The sequence below is a fragment of the Fundulus heteroclitus genome, chromosome 5 (genome assembly GCF_011125445.2).
Source record: "Fundulus heteroclitus isolate FHET01 chromosome 5, MU-UCD_Fhet_4.1, whole genome shotgun sequence".
NCBI lineage: Eukaryota > Metazoa > Chordata > Actinopteri > Cyprinodontiformes > Fundulidae > Fundulus > Fundulus heteroclitus.
The window spans coordinates 43,313,951-43,321,721 of record NC_046365.1 but is presented as its reverse complement, the minus strand read 5'-3'; the positions used below and the strand labels follow the sequence as shown (position 1 = coordinate 43,321,721).

The 7,771-nt window shown below is 42.7% G+C and overlaps 1 long non-coding RNA gene across 1 annotated transcript; it reads right to left on the bottom strand.

The window, feature by feature from the left end:
• Window positions 1-2,337: 2,337 nt before the first annotated feature.
• Window positions 2,338-7,357, bottom strand: LOC118563062. The gene is made up of 3 exons (XR_004930989.1): window positions 7,215-7,357; window positions 3,625-3,670; window positions 2,338-3,498 (listed from the first exon to the last, which is right to left on the bottom strand). It is a non-coding gene; the product is annotated as an uncharacterized LOC118563062 (long non-coding RNA).
• Between the last annotated feature and the right edge of the window lie 414 nt (window positions 7,358-7,771).

Genomic DNA, 7,771 nt, shown 5'->3' with positions numbered 1-7,771 from the left:
CCAGCCCTATCAGCAATATGATGAGGGCTTCAGATCTGAAGGGTTGAAATTAATTTTTTTTTTTCTGTATAGCTTGATTATTGATCTTAGCTTTGTTTTAGGCAGCGTTCTTGATGTGCTGAATTACACAAAAACTATTATCATTGTGTTATGCCAGAAGCTGATTGAATATGATTATTATTATTAATTATAATTTAAATAAAATAACTAAATCCAACTTTCTGTGGTTTTGGTTAAGAGATAAAAAGGAGATAAAAAGTAAAAGGCAGGAAAACGCAAGCAAGCAGGGAGCAGAGAAAAAGGCGTCCGAAGAGGCAGAGTATCTCCGCCTGAAGTGCTTTGAGGGGAGGTGGAGCAGCTGGTGGTCTGGTGCACTTAGACTTAGACAACTTTCAAATTCCGTTTGCATACAGCTTGAAAATTACATTGAATTGCGGTAGATTTCAGAATAAAGGAAATTACAGGATAAAATTACAGGATAAAGTGCAGCAGTGATTTCACAGTACAACAATCGAAATGTAAACAATGCAGGACAAAGAGACCGTGTGCGATCACTGTGTACAGGGGAGTATATCTTAAAAACCATATGTATGTGCAGAAATGATTTGTGCAAGAATGCATTTTAAAGACTGACAATTCAGCAGCATTTGCAATGCTGGATAAGGATGCAATGATGCAAATGTGCAAATATGCGAATTTGGTGCAGAGTCCAGTTATAGCTTCAGCAGTTCAACAGTCTGATGGCAACAGGGAAAAAGCTTTTGCAGAACCTGGTGGACCTGCAGCGGAAGCTGGAACCTATTTTCAGAGGGCAGCAGGGAGAACAGTCAATGGGGGGGGGGGGGGGGGGGGGGGGGTATCTCTAATGATGTTACGGGACACGCAGCGCTGGGATGAAATGTCCTTAATGGAGGGAAGAGGAGCCCCGATGATCCCTTCTGCTGTCCTCACCACTCTCCTCACGTTCTGCAGCCTCCACACCACACAGAGAGACAGCTGGTCCGAATGCTCTCTATGGTGGTTCTGTAGAAGGTCGTGAGGATGGGCAGGGGCAGGCGGGCTCTCCTCATCCTCCTCAGGAAGTACAGTCGTTTATGCGCCCTCTTCACCAGTGACGTGGTGTTCACAGACCAGCTGAGGTTGTCCGTGATGTGCACCCCCAGTAACTTGGTGCTGCTGACCATCTCCACAGCTGAGCTGTTGATGAGCAGTGGAGCGTGGTGAGGCCGGTTCTTCCTGAAGTCAATGATGATCTCTTTCGTCTTGCTGTACATCACCCTCTAACAAGATCAGGAAAGCTATATGTAGTAATCTCAATATCTCATTCGAGTGGCTTGATTTCTTAAGCGTAGTAGCTCGCCTCGAAGTTAGTCTGTAGATAGCATAATATACTGCAAAATGACCATGTCCAAAATAGTTCAAATGAACGGTGGATTTCACCTTGAGAGTCCTGTCTTTGATCGGCTTGAAAAAGGCGACATACTAAAAGTCCCACAACGAACAGAAGAAACAGTCGAGCCAGGAAGATTTTAAGAAAGTGGGGCCGCTTTCCTTGTCTGTTTGGGGCAAGCCTACCACGAACGGTGAGGAGATTACCAGAAATCCATTGTTGGCTTGTATCTTTGCATTGTTTCTGCATCGATCCGCGAAACGACTCCTTAGTTAGGATGATACTGGGTGAAAAGGCTTTAAAGGCTTTAGAGATAAAAATCGAGGGAGGCAAACACAGAGCCCAACCAACCGTGTGTCGCCATCTTGTCAGCTGTGTTCTTCAATAAACTCTTTAAACTGCACTCCTGCCTCCGCGTTTGCTGAGTCACAATGGTAAAACTAAACAAGACAATTATTGTTCATTTCAAGGGGGGTACCACCAAGTGTGCGTAAGGCACCAACGTTGCTGACAAATCTACTAGAATGTTGCACTAAGATACGTGTAACTTTCTAGTCCACTGTCACCAGACCTGTAAAAAATTCACCCAGGTTCATGGAACCAATTGGTAGAACTTCTCAGTGAAACTTTGGCAGCTAAAGACCTAAGATCAACACAGATCTGCAGAGACATTGAGGTCAAAAGACAAGAAGGCAGTCTGGAACAATGCAGAGCCTCAATTGATTTATCACATTAAAATTTAACTTCCAGTTAATTTTACATTTTTCTGCAGTAAAATAGAAAATATTTTGCTTCACATGAATTTATTTCATTTGTGTTTTTGACAAAATATAAATATACAATATATATAAAATGAAGAGATGCAGTTTATTTACAGAAATATCAAGTCAGTTCAGTTCAATCATACAGACAGATTCATATGATTTTTTTCAGGCTGAAAATTCTTTGCCGTTAAATGTTTTTTGCTTTACTGAATAAGGCACGTTTATTTATACAGCACTTAAGAATAATCAGAATCCTAATGCCTTTTAAGGTCAATAAGAAACCTTTATTTCCATTTCTATTTTATTCATTTCATTTTACCATTTTGTCATGGCAGATGGCCATTCACGCTGAGCTTGATTCTGGTTCTGCTGGAGGTTTCTCTGTGGAGTTTTCCTCTTCAATGTCATTATATGCATGCTGGGTTTGAAGGATTGCTGCAAAGTCCATGGCACATCCAAATACCCTTAATAGTAGCATCTAGTTTCTGCTCCCTGACCTTTCACAGGGTCATCTATAAGAACTCCATCATGGGGAGGACAGGAGTTTCGGATTGCTGTGCTGAATTCGGACAGCCTTTAACTCTGACATCATTACATGAGAAAAACACACATGGCTGATGCGAGTCAAATCCGGGCCTACAGCCTTCCAAAAATTAACAACAAAGTGCATGTTTTTTTCCACCAGACATTTCTGTTAATTTCCACAAGGGGGCTGGGCTGATAAATCATGTAATGCAAAGGATTGTGGGATACTTTAAGGCTTCGTAGCACTGATAAGAGACTTTGCGGGGTTACTATGTTAAACTAGCCGTGGGAGGACGCATTCAGGATTCTTCCTACCTCCTTTCTTCCTGACTTATCATGCCGATCACTGATGCACTTCTGCTTTGGCTTAAGAGTCCTTCCTCAATAATTCAGATTGAGCCAAGTCAAGTCAATGATTGGTTGCAACCTGCTGGGTTTCCTTACAAATCTTTAAATCAATCTGGAGAATAAACTGTACTTGATTTAATTGTTTGATAACTGGAACGAAATAAACTTTCTCTTGTAAAGTGTTTTGAGACATGTCTTGTGAATTTTCACAATTTAAGTAAACTAAATTGAATTCATGGAGATCAAAGTGGAAGAGCAGTCAAATTCCTTGTTTGTGTGCAGAAGCTTGGTGAATAAAACTGCTTCTGGTTTTGAACTCCGAGCCAGAAAGTGGTTGTATGATGATGTGGCTTTCTTCCTCTGAAGTTTGAGACCTGACAGACTTCATAGAGGGTCGTCCTGCTCCTTTGCTTTTTCAGTCTGAGATGCTGCAGCTTTCAGGGCTGAGATGTTTTGATAAACTGGATCGGGCTGATAGGAGACAATAAATGAGCTTCATTGATTAAATAGCTTTTTATATTGGTCCAACTTTGACCACAAAGAGCCAAATTAACTTCCATTCTTTAAAAAAAGTGATTACAGCAGTCAGTCTCTCACCTGCATCCTCTCCAGCGCTGCTCCAGTGTCTGAGCTCCTCTTCCTCCTAAGATTAAAAAGTGACCCTGGTCAATATGGCAGATGTCAAAGACTGGAACCATAAGAAATTATTTAAAACCTTCTACACAGATAATGTAAAATTAAATTCAGGGATCGGCAATTTCGACTCACAGTAATAATAACATTAGGAGAGAAAATATATGTAAACATGTGCTATTGTCAACAACATCTTTGACAATTTACAATCAGAGCCTTACAAACCGAAATCTCTTTCAAAATATGTTAAATTGAGTTTTGAATGTTTCTGACATGTGAGCTGGACTCTGAGGAGAAAAACATTGATGCCAGTTAGGTGTAGTAAACGTAGTGTGGGGGTGGTCGGTTGCAAGCTTGTTTTTGTCACCTGGTTTGGTTGACAAACCTGACCGTCATGTAATCCATTACAATTTTGAAACCTGATATTTCAGCCGACATAGGAATGAACATTTCAAAATGTTAATTAAAGGAACTTGTGTTGCTGGAGTTGGAGCTGGAATTTATGGAAGCAATCTCTGGAACCATTGTGGGGGAGAGGATTTGTGGCTGAGAACAACTTGGTGAAAATGCAAGAACACTGAATAAAAGCCATTAACCTTATCTGAATCGGTTAGGTTACACTGTTTCTGGAGGAGTGATCCAGAGAATCCATCTGAGTGATTCGGATCACTGACTGACTAATCCACTAGATGTAGTCAGCTTGCGGGGCAGAGGCAGAAGCGGAATCCAATGCCCAGGCTTGGGTGATACACAGGGGATCAGTAGACTTGGCTGAGGTTTCCAGTTCCAAATCTGGGATCCAGTCAAGATAATCAGCAACGAGACACACAGTCCAGGCAGAGGTAACCAGACAGGGGCAGAGACAGGCAGACTAGGTCAAGAGGCAGTTCAGAAAGTCGAGGTCCAGATACAGATGCCAACAGGAGAATCTAACAAGGGCAATAGAGGAGAAATCACAGTAACAAGACAAGTTGAGCTCACACATGCAATCAAGGAAGGCTGGATGGTCTACTCATGTGGTGGCTTTCAAGAACCTGGCAGTTACACAATGGGAGAGCATGAAATATACAGTGCTCATCCCGGGTGCACTCCCATAACTGCTTAGACCTTGTTTACCAGGTGTCAGCAGGAGCAGGAGCAGGAGCAGCAGCAGGAGCAGGAGCAGGGAATGATGTAACAGAGACTGCAGACGGTTTCCTCAATTTCGCACAATATAACCATGGCCACCAGAGGGAGCCACTACGGGCGTTTCGTGGACCACAAGGGCTTTTTTCAATACCTTTGTTTGAATTTCCCTCAAACCCTAAACTGCCTTTCTCCTCGAGGGGCACAAACTGGAAAGAGGAGCAGATGTCAAAACTTCACATCATCGTTTCACCCATCACATTCGAGGTGCTGAAAAGAGCCCCTCTTCTTCCACTTAGTGCCCCCTTATGCCCTAAAGCCCGTTCCTTTAAGAAATAACGCGGGAGTGGGCTAGAGACGTGCGGGTGGGCTCATTGCTATCCGCTCAGCCTGGGCTTCGATACAGAGGTCAGTAAGCAGAGAATAGTTCTTGGGTAAAATTTCATGCTATTGGGTGGAGAATTCAATATGTCGTTCGGGATGTCGAATTAAGAAGGACGAGCCCTCATTGGCGTCTGTTGGACCTCTGGACTCCGAATGACAGGTGGTGAAATTAAGCACATTGACAACTTTGACATCTGATAACTCAAGATGAGCTCAGCTGATCTGGACCAAATTCGTGGCCCAATTTTCCTAGAAAAGATAGAAGTAACAACACTTACTAGAGACAGCTGGTCAGAATGCTCTCTATGGTGTTGCCCAAAGGGACAAACACAGGGGAAGCTGCCTCCACCATCCCAGGGAAGAGCAGAGAGGAGCCCCAGGAAGCTCCCCGCAGGCTCCACTGGCAGCCAGATATGCCGGAGTGGATCCAGCCAGCCCAGGTTCAGGCCAAGACCCGAATGACCCCCAGTCCAGACCACAAACACATGAAACAGTAGCAACCCCCTGATGAGTTCCAGTCTGAACTCCATGAAACTCCCACCCATGAACCCCAATATCTATTCGCCCACTCACCAACCCAGGATACGAATATCGAACACATGCCCCTGAACACAACTGCCATGAATCCCCTACAGCAGTACAACCATGCAAGAGTGCTCCACCCCAGAGAAGCCGATAAAGGTACATCTAACCTTGTTGGCGCATCGCGATTGCACTCTGAGAAGGTCTCAAGTACCCGGTTTGATCCCCGCAGACTGCCACTATGGTTCCTTGAGCAAGACCCTTAGCTCAAGATTGCTCCCTGGGCGCCACTCAGGGTAGGCAGCCCTCTGCTCCCTGAGGAATGGGTTGAACGCAGAGACAAAATTTCCCCTCTGTGGGACTATAAGGCAACTCTTTCTTTCTTTTTACACCGTGCAAGCCCCTGCACACAGCCCCCCATATCCACGGCATCATATCCCCCACCGGAAGGCAAAACACAATTGCAAGGCAGCAGCCCTGCATGACACCAACCAAGCCACTAAACGCAATTTCAAAAGAGCAGACACCACAGAGCCAAGCAACTACACCAGACCATGAACCCACACCAAGACGGCATCAACTTACCCACCAAGCAGTCCATGGCAGGCACCCGGGGCCAACGACACCCACCATGCCTTCACAAACAACCACAAACATCACTGTCACTGTAACGTCACTCCGGGGAAAGTCACCAACCAACCCAGCTCCACCGTCACTACCAACCAATCTATACCCCCCCCCCCCACCAGATGCATTAGGAGGCTTATGCTTATTAAGGCTTCAGAAAAAAAATCAACCAAATCCTGACATGTGACGCCACTGCAACTACATTGGTACCTGATTTATTTTACAGTCCATTTTAAAATGTTTCCTCTGGCTTGGGGAGCTCTTCCTGAACAGGTCCTATATTAGAGGACTATTGCAGTACTACGCAGAAGACAAAAGTACACAGAACGTTTTCTTCAGTAGTTCCAAGACTCTTGAACCCTTTCCTTCACACTGATATCAGCTGACTCTGTAACTGGTTTTAAAAGCCTGTCAGAAACATTTCTTTTTAAATTTACTCATGTTTAATGTGTCTAGCTAATTGTGAAACACTTTTTTTCTTTATAAGTAAAGTTTTACATATTTTGCTCAATCATTGATTAATGTCTTCATTGTAAAATGGTCAACAGATGATACTGTGGAGATTTCTGTAACCCTTTCCTGACTAATGCAACAAGACGATCCTTTATTGTTTTTCTGCAAAATTTGCAAACACTGAAAAGTCTGGAAAAGTTTATCAGGAGAGTCAGACTTTATTTCAGGATGATCAATCATTTAATTATTTGTTTTAGGATTTAGGAGTAGGATTATTATATTATATGTTAAAAAAAGAACAGCTTTTAAATTATGGATGAAATTATTTTTACATCATAAAAACCTGATATGTTATCAGGAGTGAGAATACTTTTTAGAACCACTGCATGAATACAAGTGAATCAAAGAGCAGTGATGGAACTGGTGGTTTGTTATTGGCTTACCTCATCCACAGAAACAAGAGCAGCAGAGAAACTGGCATCAGGACCACCAGAGTCAACCTAATGCAGTCCATTATCTTCTCTGAAGAATCTAAAAATGAGAGTAACATGATAAACATCTGAACAGGAAGCCTGAATTAACTGACTTTACCATCAGTCACTTAGTTACAGAAAGTGAGAAAGACAGATTTCAATCTGCATTTGACAGTTAACAGATCACCTCTGACCGCAGTCAGATGAACCGTGGAGCTCTGACTTCCTCTGTTGTTTTGAGCTTCACATGAATAATTTCCACTGTGGTCCTCTATGAAGTTGTTAACCACATCTTAAAAAAACAAATCAATAATTAAATCAGAACCCATCTACCAGATCAATTACTAAGGACCTGATCTATGTGTCTTTAATAAAGTTAGAATAAATTAATGAAACCTTTTCTATTCTCATAGAACAAAATTCTGTACTGTCTAAATAGATGATAATATATTTACTCTGAAAAACAATGTAAAAAAACAAGTCAACATTCCCCACATTGTATTTTGGTCTATTTCTAAAGAAAAGAA